The following is a 13,542-nucleotide window of genomic DNA, read 5'->3' as shown; positions in this document are numbered from 1 at the left end:
ATCTGTTCCACTGTTGAATGAGTGGAATTCTCAGGAAGTGTTAGGACTATTTAATCTATCCCGGGCTGGTTTTCCAAATATTTAAAGTATTCCATTATTAGTGTAGCTTTTCTCTCTGAAAATTGGTAACTTAGTTCAGGAGGACATTATCCTGATCATCTACCTATTCTGACAAGTCTACACCACAACCCAATATAATTCTTTGTTGGTTTGTTTCTTTATTTTTTTTTCTTTCCTTTTATTCATAACGAGCCATCATGTTGAGTCACAATCTAAAACCATGCCTTGGAAATCTTGAAGATTTCAAGTTGCCAAAAAGACATTTTATCAAGCCCTCCTAGGTTTTAAACTTTCTTCTTAGCTAGGCATTCTAAAGTTAGTAATGCAACAATTCACCCGGAAATAGAGTTTATTTAACTTATTCTGGAAGAGGCAGCCTCTCACAATTCCAAGCCATGACATAGCTCCATTAAAACTCAAGCTGAAAGCCAAAAATCTTCCAGCCCAAGAGACCCCAAAGAACATCTAGAAAACAGCAAGGAATAGAAACAGCTGGAAGCAGGCCTTGTGTAATAAGCAGGCAATTAGACCTGCCACACCTGATGTTGTCATTGCATTCTTCCTTGTATTCTTATTTTTGTAACCAATGTTTTACAGACAGGGCATAGCCAGTGAACACATGCATGTTACAGATGCTCTTTTAACTCTTTTTTTAAATCCCCCCCTCTCTCTCCCCCTCCCTCCCTCCCTCCCCCCACTCTCTCTCAAGCGCAACAAGACAATGGGAAGAGTCTCTATTTTTTCTTTAGTCATGATGGTTGCCATGATTTAAATGAGTTGGAAATAAGAACAACATGGACTCAAGAATATTTCTTCTTTTTCAATAAAGGCTGGAACCCTTTTTTTAAAGTAGGATATTCTTTATAAAACAAACAAAAGACGAATAAAGGAAAGAGGTGTCCTTTGTAAGATTTTTAAAAAATCAGCAACTGTGGTCCCCAATCTGCTTTTGTCTCTCTTTTGGGGGATAATATTTTGAGAATGACCCTTGGATTTTTTGAAAAAATGTTTATATAAATTGGCCTGACTAAGCCTGACTAAATGACTTGAAATAAAACTTTACTGTGCCTAAAACAGATAAATAACATTTTAAAACAATCCTATGATAACACAGCTGTTAGGAAAGTTAACTGCAGTGACAATATTTGCGACACAGTCCAATGTGCTTAGTAGCTGGAGTTTATTTAAGGCAGGCAGAATCACCTCTTATCACATTGTTCATCAGGCTGTTTATTAACCTGGGCAATTAACATGCTTAAGTTCTGTTTTCATTAACACCGATGTCCAAGCTTTGATTGTTTCTGCGACTCCATCTCAGATCATTGTTTTGGAGCAGGAAAAGCAAACATAAAAAGCAAACATAAAACCATACTTCCAAAATATTCATTTGCACAAACAAATCACAGGCATGAGGACATCTGTGTGTTCTGTGCTTCAAATCCTTTCTCTTTATTATTTTGTTATGGGTATCAAACATACATTGGCTGTAGCTGCTACACTTATAGAAATGATTGGTTGCTCCCAGGATTTTACCATTCCCAAATAAATTCCATACAGTTTTGCAAAATGCTCAAGGGACCTGTCTGGCTTTATGTGGGAATAATAATAAATGTCAGCCCCAGTTAAGCCTGTCTACCCAGCAAAGAAAGAGTGACGATTCTGCAGAGACATGAACTCTCAGAAAGAGATCCCAGACCTGCACTACAAAAATCCAGTTGACCATAGGATGGCAGTAAAGAGCTAACAGAAGGTTCTTTATTCTTAGTGGTCAGCAGAGTTTCAACAGCTCTAGTAGAAAGAGATTAACTGCACTTCTCCTTTTTGTCTCTTACACAAAACAAGCTTAATAAAAAAGTAGGGGGAGGGGGGTCATGCGCATAGCATTATGGGTGTGGGCACGCCTGCGCACGACCCCCCTGCTCTCCCCCGCTTTTGGCACGCGTTGGGAAAAAGGTTAGCCATCACTGATTTAGTGCATTCATTCTCCTTTCTTTCCCATTTACAAGATAATTGACTTTGTTCTTTTAAAAAAGTAATTTCCAGCACAAATATTTCTAGGATAAAAGTTCTCAATCAAGAGAAGAATTAAAACAGATTCCTTAAAACTATTAGTCAAAACTCTGTTCATAACACTAGAATTTCCCACAACTTTTTCCCAGAATCTAATCAATTCCATCTAACATAGTTCTTCAGTCTCCCCATTGATTCATTCTTCTTTCATTCATTCTCCTTTGTATACTTGTTTTGTAGTTGTATTCTTATTCTTCCTACGTGACTAAAGTATTTTAATGTGCTTACTTACTCATTTTTGTATGCCATTCACATTCTTTCAGCATCCATTCATTCATGACCCTTCCTCTAGTTTTATGACAAGCATTCCCATTTTACTCAACTTTCATACTTTTCTTGATAGACTTAACTATGTCTTCCACATAACAAACAAGCAGAAGCACTTTTCTTTCTTTTTTCAATAAATGTTCTTTCCTCTCAATAAAGTGTTTTCTTTCTACCACAGTTTGCATGTCTCCAAATTTTTGCTTTCTCATTTTTAATAATCATTCTACCAAGTATATAAATCTATTTGCTGTAGTTGGGGCTATTGGGTACATCTTTCAATTTGTCCATTTTACTGTCAAACACAGTTGCCTTGATCTTTAATATATGTAGATAAGTTAACAGATTAACAGAATTGGAAGGGACCTTATAGGTCATCTAGTCTAAACCCCCCCTCACTCAAGTAGGAGACCCTACTTCATTTTTAACAAATGGCAATCCAATCTCTTCTTGAAAGTCTCAAGCAATGAAGCTCCCACAACCTCCGAGGGCAAGCTGTTCCATTGGTTGATTGTTCTCACTGTCAGAAAGTTCCTCCTTCTTTCTAGGTTGAATCTCTCCTTGGTCAGTTTCTATCCATTATTCCTTGTCTGGCCTTCAGGTGCTTTGGAACATAGCTTGACCCCCTGGTCCTTCTTTTCACTAGACTAGCCATGCCCAGTTCCAATAATGAGTTTTAGTCATATATGTCATATATATAACTATATATAACTGTGTGTGTGTGTGTGTGTGTATGTGTATGTATGTTTTCTGAGGTTTTCACAGGTGTTTGTATGTAGGTCTTTGGTTATTCGGGTTTTCTCCTGTCTTGGCGACGTTTTGACGAAGTCTCATTCGTCATCTTCAGCCTGGTTTGCTCAGCTTTGTGATCCTAGAAACACAAAGCTGAGCAAACCAGCCTGAAAATGACGAATGAGACTTTGTCGAAACGTCGCCAAGACATTTCCAAATTTACGCGGGAGAAAACCCGAATAACCAAAGACCTACATATATATATGTATGATAAAGGAAGAGAGCCTGTGACCTAGTGGCTAATACAATATGTAATATGCCTAATATGTAATACAGCCCAGGTTCGAATCCCAGTTAAGAGTATGGCTAGCTGATGAGAGCTAAATAGCTTGAAATAGATCTATACTAGTCTCCCTTTATTTATTTATCAGCACAAATGCAAATGAATATAAAAGCTCATATAAAAGCAATAAAATAGAGAAACATTTAATAAATTGATAAAGTAATATAATAAAATAACCCACCCACCCCCGGCCCCAGTGACAAGTCATCACATAAGCCATTTAATGGTCTCCATCCCACTCTGCATTCCCCAGGCTCCGTGGCATCTTCAAATCCATTGTCCTTGTGCATCAGTGTGACATAGTTTAATTTAGTGTCTGATCTAGTACAATGCCTCTCTGGCTTTGATCTTCCAAGGAAAAACTGGACAGTGCTCAGCGGAACTGTGCAGGTACAAAATTGGGACTAAAAATGGGGTCTGATTGATAATACTAACTGTAACATCCCACAAACTTTATATCATGTTGCAACGGAATGCCCTCCTCATAAGGTTCCATGGATCCCTGCAAGCACTACAACGTCTCAAGGGCACTGCTGTCCAATGGCTAAACAATCTAGATATCCAGCTATAGACTTAGTCCAGTAACTGCTCGTACATAATTTAATTTTATTCACAATTTTGTTTATCATTTATATTATGCATTTTAAATAGTTCACTGTACTAGTGTTTTATATTTTGATTCACATTTTATATGCTGTTTTTGTGGATGTTATGCACCAATGCTGTATTGTGTTATGCCATACAAAATAAATAAAGTGTGGTATAGTAGTTAAGGGGCTGGGATACCTGGAAGGCAACCTAGCTTCTAGTCCACCCTTAGTCACTGAATCTCATGGTGTGACTTTGGGTCATTCATTCTCTCTCAAACAGAGATTGGTTTATTTACTGAAGAAACTTATAGGACCACCAACTCACAAAAATCACAATTTGGGTCAACATAGAACAATGAAGCTAGTACTGCTGTTGTGAGGAAAAATAGATAAAAGGACGGTATTGTGGTATTGAGTTTATGAATAAATGGTGGGATATAAAGTTAATGAATATATTTATGTAGTAAACATTCAACATTAAATTATTCAACAGCACTTTTTCGTTTGGCTTTCGATAAAAATAGGATCGCCAACATGATCGCCAACATCTGATGACAGAAATGGCACAAGAAGAAGATAAATTATTCAGGCTCTGGCAGAATCATGGCATTATTTGCATACAATATTATACTTGCATTTACACCTCCAATCAACACATCTGAAATGTCAACACATTTATCCATAAGTACATTGTGCAACCAAGGGAAGGTCATATACTTATTGATAGGTATCCACTACTAATCATGTGATGAAAAGCAAACAGGACATCCCAGCACAGATATGCTGACAACATCAGACTCAAATCACAATGTTCACTTAGCTTTATCATTTCCCTCTTCCTTTCCCCCCTCCCCCTTATGCATGTCCTGTTTAATGTTGAACCACTCCTTTGTTGTCTGATTTGGGGAACACAGTTTCAGTCCCATTTTCAGGCATTGCCTTAATTTAAATAGGGAGTTTACAGGCCATGGTAACTGTAGCCAGACTTTCTTAATCCAAATATGTTTACAGTGATATATAAATTGAAGCTGACTAAAGTTCTCACCACCTGAGAAACGTTTGTGCACACTGGCTTGTGCACACCGAGAACTCACTTGTGGGAATTGCTCACTATGCGTCACTCCAGACTGTTTCTGAATTTCATCCCAGCATTTCTGTCAACAACCACATTAAATTTTTCTATAAAATAGTCATGACCTGACATGAAGAAATTAAGCAGGCTGCTTTGCTGTTCCTGGCATAGGCAAAAAAAAAGAGGGGGAAAGCAATTTTCACATGACAGACAGATGTTAAAGTCACAGAGGCAGAGACACTAAAAGAAAGTTGGCCACTCCATTAATAGAGAACCAGGGAAGGGAGAAATTGACACGCCAAATCTGAAGGGTAGGAGAGGGGAAAGAACAGATTCTGACAAAGAACACTTGAAATAAAACAGACCCTTGGAAATTCCATCTGTGGACAGCTTGCAAAGTGAAGGAGGTGGTGCAGAACAAAACCAATAGCAAAATTGGAAAACAGTAGGGGCTGGATGCAAGAAGTCAGAATCAATTCTGCTATTGTTGACCCTCTTACTTAGATTCTGCTCTTAAAAATAAGCAATTAACAGGGGGCCCCACCTTTCTCCCTTTCTCCCTTTCTCAAAATAGAATAGGAATGTAGGGATTTGTGAAGTTGGTCATGGATATTGTCAAGTTTCACCTAAGAGGCACTTTAGATTAGCTGTTAACTATAGCATGCCTATCCAAGTACTCGAAAGCATGTTGTTTAATAAATTGTTCAACTGGACCAATATAGATGTCACACTGACAGGTCTGCAGTTTTTTGGTGGTGGCAGTGGCGATGGTTGTTGTATGCTTCTTCTTCTTCTTCTTCTTCTTCTTCTTCTTCTCCTTCTCCTTCTCCTTCTCCTTCTCCTTCTCCTTCTCCTTCTCCTTCTCTTTCTTCTTCTTCTTCTTCTTGATGGGGAAGACATTTGCTCTCCTCCAGTCTTCTGAGATCTTACTACCTTGCTGGGAGATCCAGTACAATGGTGAGGGTATCTCTTCACAAGCTAAGGCTGGTTTGATTAAATAATTCACTCCATGAAGAAATATTGTGATGTACCATCTGAATCAGAAATCCTGTAGAATACAAGCACCTAATGAATCCAGAGGGTAATCTATTGAATTGCTTGGAGAATTAGCTAAATGTTGAGAGCAAGAAAGTTTAGGAGCAGATTTTGTTTTATCTAAAACCATTGTATATCTTCAGGACAAGGTGTTGATATTGGTTAAAACAGCCATAATGGACAGATTATTTTAAACAGTCAAGAAATTTATGACATGGTTGCAATGAGTAGCATCTCTACAGATATTTCCATTAATCCAAAGGTGATGCAAAAGCCAGCAAAAGTTAATCATATAGAGTCTAGTGACATACTGTTCCATGATTCGTGTCTAGCAAAAATTCATTGTTAATATTGTGGATTATTGCATCATTTCAGAGAACAATGTTGCCCACTGAACCCTCTGCAAAAATTATATTGCAAAAAAAATGGACATTTTATTGGATCCATACAACAAGCACACGTTTACAATAATTCATTCTTATTCTTCTTGCCCAAAGGCAGTATTGTTGCCACATATTTTACATGATTCCACTGTCAATGCACTGCAGACATTTTTGTTCATTTTCAGTACACTTATTAAATATTACAGTTGATTATTTCTGAGAGGTGGTCAGTTTTCTTTCTCTGATCTTATGAATATACGTGTGTGTGTGTGTGTTTGTGTGTGTGTGTGTGTGTGTGTAACACATATTTCTCCTTATTATGCCAAGAATAATTGAAAGATAGAATGCTTTCATCACAATTTGGGGGAGGGGGATGCATGCTGCACACTGTGAAGGGAGGAACCGAAAGAAGTAATTTTCTAAGGTGTTAAAGACATAAAGTATTGTGCTACCCTTAAGAGTTTGAAGGGAGACACCTGCCAAATTGCTTCTTTCTGAGGATCGGTACTATATTTGAATTAGTTTCTATCCTGAAATGAAGATGGGTTTATTTGATTCAGCTTCCAAACATGTCTTCAGAAGTGCCAGGGCAAAATGAAAAATTATGCTCATATCCCAAACACACAACAGTTTTAAAATGTAACATTTAAAAATGAAATGGAATTAAAATTACTTTATAAAAATTTCAACAGCAATTTTCAAGTTGGGAACTGAATATGTGTTACTAACAATATAGTTTGGAGCCAACCTATCAGAATGTTCCCTATAGTTTGGAGTAATCTATGGACTACTTAAACACCAAAGATGATCATATTGAATTAGAAATTCCAACTTGCTGAAAAGTAGTGACAGCTGCATCTCAAGAGTCTGGGGCCAGACAATAGAAAAACCTGCACCCCTCCCCCATCCCACCTCGATAACAGCAAGATGTGGCATAGATTTCATAATATAGTTATACAGTTATATAATTTTGAGTAAAGGTCTTCCATATACAATTCTTAGTTTGCTTCTCTTTAGAATTGTGATATTTTCTGTGTTAGATGTGTAACTTATTAATGTATTTATCATCACATTTAAATTTATATGCCACCTATGCCACTATCCAAATTATCTCTTAAAGGGTGTTACGTTACAGCTTAATCTGTTTAGCTTGTGTTAGAACCTTTAACAAAGAACATAACACTACCATTCTTTTCGTGACCGTTCAAAGTTACAATGGCACTGAAAAAAGTGACTTATGACCATTTTTAACACTTTTGACCATTGCAATATCCCCATGATCATGTGACCAAAGCTCAGACATTTGGCAACTGACTCATATATATGACGGTGGCATTGTCCCAGGGTCATGTAGTCACCTTTTGTGACCTTCTGACAAGCAAAGTCAATGGAAAAGTCTGATTCACTTAACAACCATGTTATAACTTAACTACTGTAGTGATTCACTTAATAACTGTGGCAAGAAAGATCATAAAAAGGGGCAAATTTTACTTTGCTTATCAAAGGAAAGTTTGGGTTCAATTATGATGGCAAGTCAAGAACTACCCCGAATATGGGAATATTTTCAAAATAGCTTTCTCTCTGAAATACTGATTATCCAAGGTTGTTATGTAATGTTTTAAAATATACAATCCTGTATTATTCCAACAAGCAGTCTTTTTGGCTTAGTGTAACTCTTAACGGGTGTAGCTTTTTTTTTTTAATGTAAACAAACATTGAGGAATAGAAAGTCTAGAATGTTATTCCTGAGAGCCTGAAAAATAATTGGAAATTTATATTTAGTACTTGGGCAAGAAAGAAAATCTAATAAGCTTTTCAAAGCAATTCTATGTATCTGAAATAAAAGTTGCTGTCTTCACTGGAATGTAACCCCAAGTGCATGAGCTTAGTCTTAAGTCACAGCAAACTCAGAGACTTTTCTTAGCATTTTAAAATCAAATTACATATACATAGTTTCATAAACAGCTTTGTCAAGTTGAACTTTTATTCCCAAATCTGAACACACATGGAAATTTTCCAGAAGGCAGAGATGAAATGAAAAAGCAGCAGCTTATTCTGCAGATCTTAAAGCACTTAAGGAATTTCCTCCAAAGCATCATCTATTGGTCTTTTAATAATTATTTATGCAACAAATCTGGGACATCTTCATAATCAGAATGTTAGACAATTTCCAGAACTGTTCCACAAGAAGGCACAGGACATTCGTGCTACAATATTGAATATTGTAAGAACTGTCTCTATTTCTAGGCCAGACAACATGTGTGACTTTTATAGTCTTGTTAGTCATGTGTCTGTAACTTAGATCTGACACTTGTCTCATTAATCAATTCCAGAGAGAGAGAAGGGAAAAACGGGTTCTACTCTAAAGAAGTTGAAGAGCCCACAGCTGCATAAATCTGATGCAACAATTGCTTAATGTTGAAATTCAACATTGCAAGAAAGGAATGGAAGTTTCATGTACAGGTAGTCCTCGATTTACAACTGTTCATTTAGTGACCATTCGAAGTTAAAACAGAACTGAAAAAGTGGCTTATGACCATTTTTCACACTTATGACCATTGCAGCATCCCGATAATGATTTACAGTCGGATGCTTGACACATTTATGGTGGTTGCTGTGTCCTGGAGTCACCTTCTGACCAGCAAAATCAATGGGGCAACCAGATTCACTTAACAACTGTGTTATTAATTTAAGGACTGCAGTGACTCACTTAACAATTGTGGCAAAGAAAGTCATAAAATGGGGCAAAACTCACCTAACAAATTTCTCACTTACCAACATAAATTTTGGGCTCAATTGTGGTCATAAGTTGAGGGCTACCTGTACTTTCTTAATGACTAGATGTGATCTTTTCCCTACTCATAAACAGCTAATCAATATGAAAGATCAACAACAATCGAATAAAAAAATATTATTTTACTGGCTGCACTTGATATATTAAGTTAACTACCAAATAGACTGAAATAGGCAGATAATACATAGTACAGTTCACTCCCAATTAAATATTCAAAGGATTTAATTTTAGGTCAATATATCAAGCATAAATATGTGGAATTATAAGAAACGGAGAACTGAAACTCACTGCCAGCAGATATTCTATAAACTAACAACAGTAGAACTTCAGAGGGATACCTAAGATCTTATTCAGCAGACCATGAACAAGTATGCTAAGACTTCTCACAAAACACTTTTCACTTCCAAAGACGGTGAACTTTTCTCATCTTTAAGCCTCACCCCAGATGTTGATTTTCAAACTTTTCCTCTTATGAAGAGTGTTTAAATCTATTTCTTTTTAAAATTAGAAATAACAGTTTGAAATGTCATTCTCCTGCAAAGTAAGAAAAGCAGATTAAAAAACAAGATGGCATATCTGCTCAGCAACAGAACTCACAATTTGCTCCAGCTGCCAGCCCAAGGCTTGAGAGAAGAGCCTGGTTTCCAGGCGCCCCAGAATGCTATTAGGATTACATCCAGATTACAAGGAGGCTTCATTCCGGAGAGCAGGCACTGTTTAAATGAAGAGGCCCAAACATGCCAACCCTGTCAGTTTGCATTACCCAGGCAAACTGAGAAAGATGGCCCTGCAAATAACTGAGCCTTGTGCCATGTAAGATTTTATAGATCATAATCTGCATTTTATAGATCATAATCTGCATTTTAAATCACACCTGGAAGAAGACCAGCAGCCAATGCATAGCCAAAGATTCCCATGGGCATACTAAGTCATACCTATCAATACCATACCACTGCGTCCTGTATAAATTAGAGTTACCAAGTAGTCTTTAAGGGCAGCCCATATACAGTGTGTTGCAATAGTCAAGCTATGGGATGACTAGGGCAAGAATTGTCAGAAGCGTCTTTCTTATTCAGTAATGGGTGCAACTGGGATATCAGATTAAGACGTGCAAAGCCCTTTTTGGCCATAGAAACTAAGCAAGAATTGTGAGTCCCAGAAGACCCCAATATTACACACTACACTTAAGTGAGTAACTGCAACCCCAGATTAAAGTTAGAATCTTCCCTGCTCTAGAAGACCCTAAATATGCACAACTATTTAATTTTGGTAGCCTTCTCCATCCTCTGGACACTGGAACAGGACTTCCACAGCCTCACTTGTATGCTGATGATATCCAAAATATAATTAGGTGTGGTCAGCATACTGATAATATTGAACCCCAAACTGACCTCATTCAGTAGTTTCATGTAGATTCTGAATCGAAGAAAGTGCCAAACTCTGAGGCTCCACAAAGGAGGGGCCTAACAAGTGACTTCTCCCCTTCAACCAACATTAGCTGCATTATTTTTTTATTTAGCATATGGCATGGAAATCTATAGACACAATGCAATCCTGACAGCCTAGGCCCACGATGATGAACCTATGCCACATGTGCCTGAAGTGGCATGTGATGCCATGTTGCCTGGCATGCGCTGCATTGCCCGTTTCTTTTCTGGGTTTCTGGTGCGCATGCACACATGGCAATCAGCTGGCCTTCGTACTTGTGGCAGTGCCGGAAACTGGAAGAGTTTCCATTTTCCTGTGTGAGCATGTGCGCCGACCAGCTGATTGTTGCACACGCATGCACACCAGAGACTAGCTGGCCGGTATGCATGCACACACCGGAAACTGGAAGTTCATTTTCAGACACACACATGCACTCTGAGCAGCTCCTCTTCCAGGTTGAGGCCCAGACGAGCACACACACTCCCTTTTCAGCACTTGGTGCCAAAAAGGTTCACCGTCACTGGCCCAGGCCTATCCTTGGTGCATCACACGGCAAGAATTAGCATTACCCCAATCAGCTAGCGGCGCTCAGGTGGCTGGCTCTTCCCGGCTTCCTTCGCCAGAATCACCTCGCCTCATGCATTGATACCTCATGTCTGACCAGGTCCATCACCAGCTTCTGCTTTTCACACATGAATGCAGCTAACTGGTACCCATTTACCTATTTGCAATATTGCGTGCTTTCAAACAGCTGGTGGGCGGGAGCTAGGGATTGAGTAACAGGAGCTCATTCCATCTCACAAAGCTGGACTTGAACCACCAGAGTGCAGAGCAGTTCCAGCATCATTAAGCCACTGCACCACTGCATCCCTGACTGACTGCAACCAGGGAAGGAAGGGAGGGAGGGAGGGAGGGAGGGAGGGAGGGAGGGAGGGAGGGAGGGAGGAAGGAAGGAAGGAAGGAAGGAAGGAAGGAAGGAAGGAAGGAAGGAAGGAAGGAAGGAAGGAAGGAAGGAAGGAATCCGCCATGGCCGTGCTCCCAATTTCCAACCCAATTTTCCCTGGAGATATTCAAAAGGACACCCTAGTTAATGGTATCAAAAGCTACTGAGAGATCAAGAAGCACAAGAATAAATGCATCCCTTCCATCCCAGATATGCCTCAGGGTCATCAACAAACATGATTAAAGCTATCTTCGTACAGAATCTGTACCTGACTGTAATGGGTCCTTCTAATACCAAGAAGAAAACACCTTCTTTTATATTTAGAATAATAATATACATCTCTTTCATGTAATCCTAATCTCTTTATTTTTTATCTTAAAAAAGAAAACTCTAGGACATATTAACCTTTCCTCGTAGGAGAGTTGCCCAGCCTGTTCAGCATTTATGTGGTCATCAGTAAACCATAGTAAAGGAGCATGGGACCACATGAGCCCCTTGGCAGAGGCTAGAGCCATTGAAGGACAACATGAAAGTTCTTGGAGTAGCCATCAAACAAGAGCATCATAACCAAAAAGGATTTACTTACTTATGAAATATGACTTTGGCTTAAGAGGGCAGTCACTGAAGCTCTCTGTTTTCTTTTCTTCTTTATATTGTGTATTAGGATAAGCCATTTTGCAATTTGGGGAGAATGGAATTTGTTCTTGGCTTCCTCGAATGTGGATTCTCAAGAGAGCAATTGTGGAGCATTCCCTTATGTCAGGCATAATGTACTCAACGTCCGGAGTGCTCTTGGGGTCAACCAAACTGCTCTCAGTGTAAGACAAAAAATGCCTCTGCGTGGCAGCACTTGCATCAACACAAGGGCTCCTTGTCCAATTACACATCTGCCAGGTGATATGCACAGGATGCTGGGAGTTTCGATGGATTGTACTGTAGTTATAAATAATTTTGTGTCAAGCCACAACAGCTGTTTTACAAAGCCAAACTGCACACATCTATATATTACAGCCTACATTTAGGGCCTGTCAATATATCTAGTTTTGGAGAAGGATCTTGGCAGTTAAGTTGCAGGATTACAACTAATAGTTGACACCGTATTCCTATATTGATGCAGGAACTGATGTGGTTTTTTTAACCAGATATGATATGCATCAGTTGGCCATAGAGAGAAGGCTTTATTAAAAAGTCAAGACTGTTTTAGAGCAACAAGACAGTAGAGTTTTCAGGATGCTAAAAAACAACCTTCTAGTTCTACTTATCTAGTTAATCAATGCTTCTAGCATTGCTTTACAGTCTTAATGTTTATCCTAGTAAGATTACACATGAGCACATCCAGTTCATTCTATATGTCTGATCTGTAGCTGAATGTCTGAACCAACTTTAAACTGTCCAGTGTTAAGAATCTACATTATTGGACGTCTGGAAAGGATACTTCCAATGACATGCGTGCCACAGGTGGCATATGGAACCATATCTGAGGGCATGCGAAGTGTTGCCCTATGTCAGCACCAGTGCCCATGTGTGTGCTGGCCAGGTGATTTTCAACTTTTTGGAGGATGAGGGAGGCCATTTTTGCCCGCCTCAGGCTTCAGGAAATCCTCTGGAGCCTGTGAATGGTGAAAAATGGGCCCAACGGGCCTACCGGAAGTTCAGAAACGAACTTCGGGTAGGCCTGTTGGACTGTTTTTTGCCCTCCCCAGCTTTGAGGAGGCTTTTCTGAAGCCTGGGGAGGGTGAAAAATGGCCCAGCAGGCCTACCGGAAGTCCGTAGACTTCAGTGAGGCCTGTGCACATGCACGAGGGAAGTGCAGGGTGTGTGTGTGGGC

Source organism: Thamnophis sirtalis, unplaced genomic scaffold (genome assembly GCF_051295495.1).
Source record: "Thamnophis sirtalis isolate CommonGarterSnake01/CBP01778 unplaced genomic scaffold, rThaSir2_p1.2 scaffold_1, whole genome shotgun sequence".
Classification (NCBI taxonomy): Eukaryota; Metazoa; Chordata; class Lepidosauria; order Squamata; family Natricidae; genus Thamnophis; species Thamnophis sirtalis.
Note: the sequence above shows the minus strand (reverse complement) of the source record.